Genomic DNA, 11,723 nt, shown 5'->3' with positions numbered 1-11,723 from the left:
TTAGATAATTTTTCTAAGTTTAGTCTGGTGAAAATAAAGTAGTATCTTCCTTGTGGTTTTCTTTTCCCAAAATGATTGCTCACATCTTTTGCCATTTTTCTACTCCAGTTGTTAATCTTTCTCATATTCATTCATTGAAATTCTCTATATATTCTGGGCCAAACATGTGTTATTTATATGTGTTGTAAATATGGCTACTCTTTTTATGCGGGGGTGAGGGAGTGATTGGCAGAGCCAGCTGAGGCTTTATTTGGGAACAGACACGTGAACGGGCTTTTAGTTGGGGGCAAGGGCAGGAGGTACCCAGAGCTGTAGGCTCTCTCCAAGGGTGGACTGAGGAATGGAGCTGAGCCTCCAGGTGGGTCTCCTGTTTCTGACGATGCCCTGCACAGCTCCTTCCCCCAAAGGCTCTATGGCAGCCACAGGAGTGGGGAGGCTGGGAGCAACCACAGATGACTCCAGCACCAACTTCCTCTCCATCTTCTTCACAACCACAGCCTTGGAGGAGCTGACTCGGCTGAAGGAACTGGAGGCCCGGCAGAGCCGAAGCTGGACTGGAAAGAGCTCAGGCTGCAGTTGAGGCTCAGGCTCCGCCCCCCCCACCCCCGCGGGCGGAGCTTGGCCCCCCTGAGTAGCCACTGGCAGTCTTGGTACGGACACGCAACATTTGCATCCGGGCCTCCAGCCGGCTCTCCCCGCCCTCCAGTAGCTTCCGGTAGGTGGCGACCTGCATGTCCAGGGCCAGTGTGACTTCAGGAGCTCCTGCGACTCGCGCAGCTGTCGCGCCATGTCCCGCTCGGCTCGCTGCAGCGCAACCTCCCGCCCAGTCAGCTTGGCGCCAGCGTCCTTACTGGCCAGCTCCCTATGCTGCCAAGTGTCAGCGAGGGCAGCCTCCAGGGAAGCCCCGTGGCCGTTGAGGCCGCCGAGCTCAGCGTGGAGTCGGCCAGTGTTGGGTTCTTCTCACAAGTCTCCGTCTTCAGGTGACGGAGGTCATCCCCGTGCTTCCCAGCCAGTGCCACCAGCTGTCATGTGTGATCTGGCCGTGGTCTCGGTCTCGGTCTCGGCCGCGGCCTGGCTGCGGTTAGCGATCTCCTTCCGCTGGGCCTTGAGCTCAGCGACCTGGTCCAGGGAGCGGCGGCTGTCCACCGAGAGCAGCGCGAGGCGCAGGAGATGTGTGGTTGCCCCTCCCGGCTCCGCTCTTCGCCCGGCGGCCGAGGAAGCCCATGTGGCCCGTCAGCCCCTCCGGGCGGACTCCGGCTCTGCCACGTTCATGTAAGCCTCACGCACAGCCCTCTTGAGGAGGACGGAGGCGATCTCCATCTCTGCACGCTCTCCCATCTATTCCCCCTACTTACTCTTGCATGTGGACGAGCTCCACCTCCGGCTTCAGCCCCTATCCTGGGCCAGTGCGTCCAGCGGCCGCCAGAAGCTCATGTAGCTCTCGAACATCTTGTCCACGTTACTCCGAGCCATTTTCCGCTACTGTGGGAGCCTCCATTTCGTCTCCAGAACCTTGTTCTGCTGCTCCAGGGTCCGCACCTTGTCGATAAAGGAGGCGGACTTGCTGTTGAGGGTCTTGAACTGCTTCTTCTCCTGGGTGCACACAGCCTGGATGTTGGGGTCCACCTCCAGCTTAAGGGGGCTCAGCAGGCTCTGGTTCACTGAGACGGCTGCCATGCCCCCTGTATCCCCTACCCCGGCGTAGTCCCGACCATCTTCATGGGGCCCAGGCCTCCCCGGAAGCTGCTGCGGCTGCCCACCTGGGAGAAGGCCCGGGAGCTGATGCGGGCGCCGAATGCGCTCACGTACAAGCTGCTGCTGAAGGCCCGGGGACCAGAGGTGGACACCTTGTAGGACTTCTGGGTCACCCTGATGGACATGGTGGAGGCTGGAGTGGAGGCAAGTAGGCTGAAACCGAGATTGGAGAAGGAGCCAAGAAGCTGCTTCTAGGTGGGACGTTTACTCTCTTTAGTATATGTACAGTATAGATTTTAATCTCAGGAAAATAAGAATTTTCAAAATAGATCCTCCAAATACTTGAAAGTCAATGCCTAATAATTGGAGTAAATTATTCCAAATAGACTGACAGTTCGCCTTCATAAAATAATTGCCAGATCCTTCCCTTGCTTTTTACTAAACTAGACTGGCCTAAATGTTACATCAAATTCTTAAATCAAAGTAAACTTACAGGCGCGCCTGAGTGGCTCAGTCGTTTAAGCCTCCATTAAGTTTCCACTCTTGATTTCTGCTCAGGTCATGATTTCACCATTGTAAGATCAAATCCTGCTTGCGCTCAGCAGAGAGTCTGCTTGAGATTCTCTCTCTCCCTCTCCCTCTGCCCCTCCCTCGCTCTCTCTCTAAAATAAATAAATCTTTGAAAAACAATAAAAAAGTAAACTTATAATTGATAGTCATCAATAATAACATACTCAGGGATATACAAGAATAATAAGCACAATTCCTGCCTTTATCAGGTTTAACATCTAGCTATGATGAAAGAATAAACACATTAACAATATTTAAGGGCCAGGCGCCTGGGTGGCTCAGTTGGTTAAGCGACTGCCTTCCGCTCGGGTCATGATCCTGGAGTCTCGGGATCGAGTCCCGCATTGGGCTACCTGCTCGGCGGGGAGTCTGCTTCTCCCTCTCCCGCTCCCCCCTCTTGTGCTCTTTCTCTCTCTCACTCTCAAATAAATAAATAAAATCTTTAAAAAAAATAAAAATTTAAAAAATTTAAAAAAAATAAAATAAAATAAATAAAAATATTTAAGGGGTGCCTGGGTGGCTCAGTCAGTTAAGCAGGTGGAGCTCTTGATTGTGGCTCAGATCATGATCTCATGGTGAGGGGATGAGTCCCACCTTGTCTCCCTGTTCAACGGGGAGTCTGCTTGAGAGTCTCTCTTTCCCTCTCCCTCTGCCCCTCCCCCTACTCACCCCTGCTCACTCTCTCTCTCAAATAAATAAATCTTTTTCAAAAGAGTAAAAAAAAAATGTTTTAATTATAAGGTAATATAAATTTCAGGTAGTACACACCACTGTATATATCATTATAATTCATTCCTATATTCGGGAAACTCATTTCATAAGTCACACCAACAAAGACAACAAAATGGTAAAAACTAATTTCCTTCCTTGTTGATGGGAATCCTTGAAAAGTCTGAGTTTATAGTGTCCAAACCATGAAAGAATGGGTTTTTGTTATTGGAATTAGTCCATGGATAGGATTATTGTCATAGATAATAGGTTCAGTGTTTAAGAGGATGATCAGGCTGCAGTAAATCTCTGTTGTCTTTCTCTTATCCTCCCCATCTGCCATTTATATATGGTTTCAAACATATGCATATTGGGCAACTCTTAGCCTTTAAAAAATCTCATTATCTCATTTCTGTGAACATTCTTGAGTTTTTTCAAGGATCTTTCTATATAAGTCTCGAGTGATAAATGCAAGTTGGTTTTAATTATTCTTAATCATTTTGTGATCCAAATATGGCCTCTGTGGACTCAAAATATTTAAAGTCTAAGGTGTTTGTTTCAAATCAATCCAACTCTGGTCCTTAGCTCAATATCAGTCATCAGAGAACAAGAAATATTTTAAAACACAGTTTTCTCTGGATATTAAAAATATTATATTTTAGGGGCACCTGGGTGGCTCAGTCAGTTAAGTGTCCAACTCTTGATTTCAGCTCAGGTCATGATCTCGAGGTCCTGAGATCAAGCCCCGCATTGGGCTCTGCACTCAGTGTGGAGTCTGCTTGTCCCTCTCCTTCTCCCTGCTTGCTCTCGTGCTCTCTCCCCCTTAAGTAAATAAATAAATAAAATCTTAAAAAATTTATATTATAATTTAATCATCAAAATTTATTCTAAATTCTTATAACTGTTACAAGCCAAAAGACCAGTTGGCAGAACAAGTATTTAAATTCTGATTTATTGTTTTCATTCAACAAGTATTTATAGTAATAATAATAATATTTCATAGTAAATAAGTGTCTATGTGCCAGGCCTTGCACAAAGCTCTATCTGAGTTAGGGCTTATCTATTCAAGTCAATAAATGCTGCTTGAGTACTTGGTATGTGCAAAGCACTGTCCTAGGCATTTGGGAGTCTATAAAGATTGCAACACAAGTGATTATGCTACAAGATAGTATAGACCTATTAGGTATCATAGAAAAAATACAACTGATTTGGTAGCTCAAAGACAGGAGTGAGCCTATCCCTAAAGGAACCTGGAAAGGTTTCACGAGCAGATGTTAGCACATTATGGCTTGAAAACTCAGAAAGCCCTCCCACCCTCTACACACAAACCACAGGGGCTGTCCCACGGGCCTTAAGCAGAGGCACCACGGTAGTGAAACACTGCCCCACAACCCCATCCCCACCCCCACACAGGTGTTCTAATTTCCATTGCCCTGTGCATATGCTCTTTTTGACTCTGACGTAGTGTTTCAGTCCTGCTTGTTGCTGGTATCACCTGCTCATGAATTGGTCTGTGGGTCATGGAATATTCTAACCTGAGCCTGTCCCACACCTCCTGGAAAGATCTGTTAGGACCCAACAGATCATGTCCATATAGCTCTTTAAGCTTTTCAAAGTATCATCCTAGATAAGGAAATGGATGGAGATTTAAATGTATGTCATTATATCACTGAAACTATGTCATAAAAAATAGAGCTAGCAAAATATGCGGGATTGTATTCGGCAGTAGTTATGAGCACGCAAGCCATTTGGGGGAAATAGCTTGGGCACTTAATGACACCCCTGACTTCAACCCACCCGTATTTTTTCAATTTATATTTTGTAAGATGATCTGTAATGACATGCCATCAAAAAATAAATACTGTAGGAATCAGCAGAATTTTCCAAGGTCCCATCCAAACCGCTCTGTACACATTCATAATCTGAATAACAGAATTCCTTTTCTTCTGTCAGTCACTGTGTTTGTTTTCTTTTTGTGGCCATCAGAAGCTACCAGTGAGATAACTCAGAAAATATCATGCACAGGGAGCTAATTGGAATGGACTTTGCTACTCCTTGGCTTGTTTGAAGAAGCCGAACTCAGGCACGAAATTTCAGAGGATGGGGAGTGAATTCACAAGTCATGTGTCATAATTCCCTCTAACTCCATTCCCAACTCCTCCTCTTCTGGGCATGATGGACCCAGAGGGAAATAAAACCACAGCTGAGCCTTCATGGTGGGCACTGAGAGGTCTGTAATGAAAATATTATTTCCTCATCATCACTTCAGGAGACCAAGGAGTCTAATGGAGAGATCGGTGAACCTCAAGCAGGAAGATGGAGAGCTAATCCGCCTTGAATTATCATTAGTCCTCACGTAAGTCAATCCTTTGGTTTCTTCTGCTGTAAAAGGGTGGGGAGTAAACTAAACGTTCCCTGAGATTCCCCATAGTTTAATATTTTCTGACTAGATTGCTCTCTACTCTAGGCAAGCAAGTTTTCCCACACTATCCATCAAGTTAGTTTCCCTATATACAAGGGAAGAAATTCTTAAAAGTGGCAAAAGTTAGATTCCAGATCAAAATTGTTGTTAAAGATCATTGTGTCTCTCTGTGAACTAAGATAAAGCAAGCACCACCTCTCAATTTGATAGGAACAAAGTGACTCCCTCCATGATAAACTCAAACCAAAAGCATAAAAAATTTTTGAAGTTACATTTAAAGCTTTTTGGCCAATCCTATTTCTGTATTGGGGTGCCTGGCTGGCTCAGTTGGTAGAGCATGCAACTCTTGACCTTTGGGGTTGTTGGTTCGAGTCCCACACTGGGCATAGAGATTACTTAAAAAAATTTTTTTAGAGTTTCCAAAAAAAATCCTGTTCTTGTATTCTTGAGTCAATTCAAATACTTAAAAGTAAAATGTGTTGATAAGATACCAGATACAGACGCCTACTGCAAGACAATGTGTGCCTCTCCTTCCCATTTATTCTCAGCTTGCTTTTCCAAGTGGGGCCCTCCCCAGCCACCCTATCCGGAAACACACCCCCAGAGGCTCTACCTTTGCCCCGACTTTATTTTCTTCTTTAGTATTTATCATCATCTAACATAAGATATATTTTATTGACTTAACTCATTCTCTCCCTCTATGAAAGCAGAGTTTTGTCTATTTTATTCATTGTTGTATTTGTAACATCTAGAACAGTACCTAGCACTGGATGGATGGATAATAAGCACTCAACATTTATTTGTTGAATGCATAAATAAATATTATTTACTATTATGATATAACAATTGCCACTTTTAAAAGAGTGGCATCTATCAGGCGTATAACCAGAATAAAGGCATCCCTGTCTTCAGGATGTTTTTTTCCAGCTCCAGATTACAAGAAAGGTCCACCTTTGGTAGGAACACCCTACCAAAAATAAATAAATAAGCATTCCACATTGGCAATTATGACACAGTCTGAAGTCTGACCTAAATCAGGGGATTTAACTTCAGGATGACAAGAGGATCAGAGAAACACATTATTCTCAAGTTGTTTCAGTTTCGGTCTGGGCGAGCCACAGAGTAAACAAAGGTATCTTAAATGTTTTTTTGTTGGAGTAGCATTAGTCTGAATGCAACCAGGCTTCTTTTGCTTTTGCTTCTCAAACACAAATTATAATGAATAGCTCTATGATAAAATATTACTCTGGTTCTAATCTACACTCCAGAAGAAACTCCAGAATCTCTCTCTTGGGGCTTCTCCTAAATTACTCCGGAATTCTAGCGGCTGATGTAGGGTGAATGGGAGGTGAGCAGTCAGGGAGATGCCCACTCCAGAGTAGGAAGGGCCACTCTGATGTCCTGTCCACCTCTCCAGCTCTCAGTTCTCAGTTCCATGTGTCTCACACTCAGCCCACCCCAGGCTCCAGCCAGCTCAACAGCATTGTAGTAAGATGGGTTCTGTAATTCACCTTCATGGATCAAAATCGCTGTCTTGTTTTTCCTTCCAAAGATCAGAACTATCTTTTCAACTCCTTGCTGGCTGTCAACCACTCTTGGCTGCTGGAGGTCGCATGCATGCCTTGTCATGCAGCCCTCTCCTTTGTCAAGCCAACAAGAGTGCAGCAAATCCTTTTCAGGTCTCCTGTGATTGGTAAGTGGCAGTCAGCCACAGTTTACCTAAGCCAAAAATTTGGCAATCTTTCTTAACTGTCTGACTATTCATTTTATCTTCATAATAGGTATCAAATTCATCCACCTAGCCACCTCCCAACCGCCCCTATTCTAGTCCAAGCAGCCATCATCTGCCACCTGTATTTTGCAGCGGTTCCTTAACTATCCTCCTTGCTGCCTCACTTCCTCGTAATGGAGTCTCCTCATTGCCTCCAGAATGGTTTTACTAAATCTGAGATCTGGTCTGATTGTTTTAAATTGCCTTCCTAATTCCCTGTTATCCTCAGGATAAAGATCAAATTCCTTAACATAGTCTACAAATGACATTCCTAATCTAGGCCCTATTTATCTCTCTGATTTCATCTCTTGCTCCTCTCTCTACCTGATCCTCAACACAGAATAGAAGAAAATCCAGAATCTCCCTCGTGGAGCTTCTTTTAAATTACTCAAAATTTTTTTCCTTGTTTCTCTGCGCCAGCCTTTCAGGACTACTCAGAACTAAAACTGACTACATTTTCAGGACTATTCACCGAACATGCTCTCCCACCCACCACCAAGCCTTTAGGCAGACAGCTTCATTTTCCTGGAATATTGTGTCTTCCCCATAGGCTTTTTTTGATATCACTTTACAAATCAAGTCTTTAAGAAATCTTCCCTGACTTGTCAAAGCCTTCACTAGTCCCATTATGTTGTCCTTACTCCACCAAACTGTTCGTTACGTTCTGTTATCAATGTCCATCCACTTGTACTTCCATCAGACTATAATAAGCCCTTTAAGGTAGGGACCATGTCTTGTTCTTTAGTGTATCTCTAGTATTTAGAAGGCGATTAGTAAATATAAAGCACTACATTTTTAAAAAAAATGTAATACCTTAATTTGTTACCAATTGTTCCAGGTTGTTTTCTCTGGAAGGTAAATAGTAAGAGGTGAGGAGTTCAAGAGCTGTATCAGTGAGAACACCTGTATAGGAAGAACATAAGAACAAGCCAGGGGGGCAGAGCTAAATGTCAGGCCAAGATGGACACCTGACAATGTCTCTGCCGGATTAGCAGGGAGTAGAGAGCAAAGATTTCCCATTTTGGGCAAAAGAGCTAGACCTCGTATGCCTTGCTTAGACTTTGGTGGAGAGCCCTCCAAGAAGAGTATGACATCAGCTTGAAAGCTGAAGCCAACTCTGAACAAGCCAACAAGTGGAGTTGTCAGGAGAGCACACCCCCTGCAGGCAGGTGACCAACAAGCCCTTTCTTGAAGGGGAATCTGAGCAGCACGTCCCCCCAGCTATCATACCAATGAAGGTATTCAAAAGTGTGTTCTTCGGGCTTTGAAAATAATATCAAAAAATAGGTTCTAAGGAAGCCTGGGTGGCTCAGTCGGTTAAGCGTCTGCCTTCAGCTCAGGTTATGATCCCAGGGTCCTGGGATCAAGCCGCACATGGCCGGGGCGGGGGGGGGGGGTCCCTGATCAGCAGGGAGTCTGCCTCTCCCTCTTCCTCTGCCCCTCCCCCAGCTCATGCTCTCTCTTGCTCTCTCTCTCTCTCAAATAAATAGAAAAAAATATTTTTAAAAAATGAGTTCTAAAAATAGTTTAAGGTTTAATAACATCAATAACAGTATGTATTAAGACAATATGTATTAACATACTATCAACAATGTATATTACCAATATTTATCAATAACATCATGTATTAAGTATATTTCTCCCAAGATAACTGTTTTTGAGGAAAGGATATTCATTATTTAAATACATCAGTTCTGGCCCGCTTGGTTTTCAAAAACCTAATCATGACTTTGGAATCATTGCTCCTACATATACAGGATTTTGATTTCTTTCTTTTTTTTTTTTTTAAGATTTTATTTATTTATTTGACAGAGAGAGAGACAGAGAGGGAACACAAGCAGGGGGAGTGGGAGAGGGAGAAGCAGGCTTCCCACCGAGCAGGGAGCCCGATGTGGGGCTCGATCCCAGGACCCTGGGATCATGACCTCAGCCGAAGGCAGACGCTTAACGACTGAGCCACCCAGGTGCCCCAGGATATTGATTTCTTTTTTCATTTTATTAACATAAATTTTTACAATTTCTAAATGGCTATTTTTGATCCAGTATTTGTCTTTTAACAAATTGTATAGGAATAGTAAAAGGTAAATCTTTGTCCTAATATGCTAATATAATCTAATTTGAACTCGTGCAACCCAGACTCTGCAAAATGTCAATCACTTCACCACTTGGATAAACTGAGTAAAATGAACAAATTCCACTAGATATAATGCAAAGAAAATGCTTAAATTCTTGCTTTTACCATATCATATGTATATTCAACGTGCTGAGTATATATTTTAAAATGAGATTTGATAGACTCTAAAAACAGGTTTTGCTAAATTTTCAGAAACCAGAGTAGTAGAAACAAGCACAAATTTTCAGGAAAATAGTCTATGTGAGGCAAGTTGTTTCATGAAGCCTAGATTAGAAAATTTCACTTTAAATATCTTGTGCAGAAACACTGTGACCATACACATGTATTTCACTAGACTTCCTAATATATGGAACCAAATAGTTCTACTATCCCCACAGCTTTTTTCCAATATTAAATGTTTTATGCTCCCCTTCCTAGATCATCTTTGTAACTTATTCACTTTTTGAAATTTTAAATTCTTGTCTATATTCCCTACACATACTCAAACTTTCCTTCTAAAAGAATAAAGTCCGCATCCTTCCTCCCAAGGGAAGGGTTCTGTGGTTACCAATAATATTTGGAAGACAAAAATTATTGATGAGAAAAAAAATTATTGGTGGGGGGGGTGGTGTGGTCAAATTGATTCAATCCTACAGGCATGTACTGAACAATGACTGTATACAGAACTCTGTGCAAGGTGTTTGAGATATCAGGATGTACAAACTAGAATCTTGCCTCTGATAGTTTGCATTTTAGTGAAGAAGAAAAGGACATATGGAAACTATACTGAGGGAGAAGCATATAACAGTGAAGAATCAATGTGGTATGAGCATGACCTATGAGAAATAAGAGGAGATTTTAACAAAATGGGTTTATTTTGTGTGTGTGTGTGGTAAGAATGCTTACCATGAGACCTACCCTGTTGACAGATTTTTATGCATGCAACATAGTGTTGTTACCTACAGACACAGTGTTGTGCCAGCCTTGAAACACAAAGGATATAAAATTGCCTTTTGAAGTTGTGGTTGAAAAATGGATCTTATCATCATCATCATCATCAAAAAATGATTGCTATGTTGCTATCAGCCCATGATTATCATGTGAGATTCCCTGGGATATTCACACCTGTAGAAGTCATCCTGCCTCAGGAGTCCTATCACCTCTTTCAGATCCCTAAACTCTAGATTAACACACTTCAAATAGTTCTCCACATAATGGTTAACTTTCTGTCCTCACGGTGGTTTGTGTATCAGGAGAGTAGTATTCATGCTGTCAGCACTTACTGAGAGACTACCAGACGTCAGGCTTCAAAGAGAAAAAAAATCATGTAACTCTCAAGGATTTCATCTTTTCCTCTAGAGCACAACGCCCAGTCTGCAATTAAATGTGTGCTTGTATAATTACCTATTTGAGGTCTGGCTACTGCATTACACCGTAACTTCCTTGGAGCAATATAATATATCGGCTAACGTACAGGGCTGTGAAGTCACACTGCCTGGGTTCCAGTCCTTGCTGTGCCACTTACTTGCTATGTGACCTTGGACCAATCACTCAACCTCTCTGCATCTGAGTTTCATTATCTGAAAAATACCTACCTTGTAGGGCTGCTGTGAATATTAAACAAAATAAGGTCCATAAAACTCTTAGTATAGTACCTGCTACATAGAAATGCTTGATAAATGTTACATATATCTAGGGCAGGAGTCATTTCTCCTTTGCTATTCAGTTCATTCCTTGTGCCTGATACCCACTGGTGCTCAATAAAACGAACTAGTTCATTTTTGTCCCAGTAGTAGGACACAGCAGGCACTGAAAGCACAGTCGGATTCTTTAATTCATTCAACAAAAATCTGAGCGCCTACTATGTGCCAGGCCGTGCCAATACAGCAATCAATAGAATAGTAAAAAAATCCCTGTTCTTGTGAAGCTTATAATATAATGGAAGAAAGACATACCAAAAACATAATGCATGTAGAAATGCTATACTATGTTTAAAGGCGGTAAGTGCTAGAGGACAAAATAAAACAGAAGGGAGATTGGGAGTGCAGAGGAATGGGTTGCATATTTAAACAGGGTAGTCAGGGTAATCCTCCTTGAAAAGTTATCATTTTGAGCAAAGATTTAAAGGAATTGAAAAAAATAAGCCTTGCAATTATCAAGGCAGGGCATAGCCCATGCAAAGGACCTGAAGCAGGAACATGCCTGGCCAAGGAACCGCAAAGGGACCAGTGGGACTGGAGCAGAGTGAGTAAGGAGGAGAAGCATAGCAGATGAGGTCAGAGACTTAATGGTAGGATGGGAGGGGGCACAGATCATATGGGACTCCGTAGACCACTGTGAGAACTTGGGCTTTTACTGAGTGAGATGGGAGCCAGTATTGAACAGAATGACATGATCTATCAGACATTGGTGTAGATATATATTTAAGAATCAATCTGATCTGG

The 11,723-nt window shown here is 42.9% G+C and overlaps 1 pseudogene; it reads right to left on the bottom strand.

Annotated features, from left to right (window-relative positions):
- Positions 1 to 276: 276 nt before the first annotated feature.
- Positions 277 to 1,895, bottom strand: LOC110574175 (annotated as a pseudogene).
- Between the last annotated feature and the right edge of the window lie 9,828 nt (positions 1,896 to 11,723).

This window comes from Neomonachus schauinslandi, chromosome 6 (assembly GCF_002201575.2).
Source record: "Neomonachus schauinslandi chromosome 6, ASM220157v2, whole genome shotgun sequence".
Classification (NCBI taxonomy): Eukaryota; Metazoa; Chordata; class Mammalia; order Carnivora; family Phocidae; genus Neomonachus; species Neomonachus schauinslandi.
Note: the sequence above shows the minus strand (reverse complement) of the source record. Positions and strands in the feature narration are given on the sequence as shown.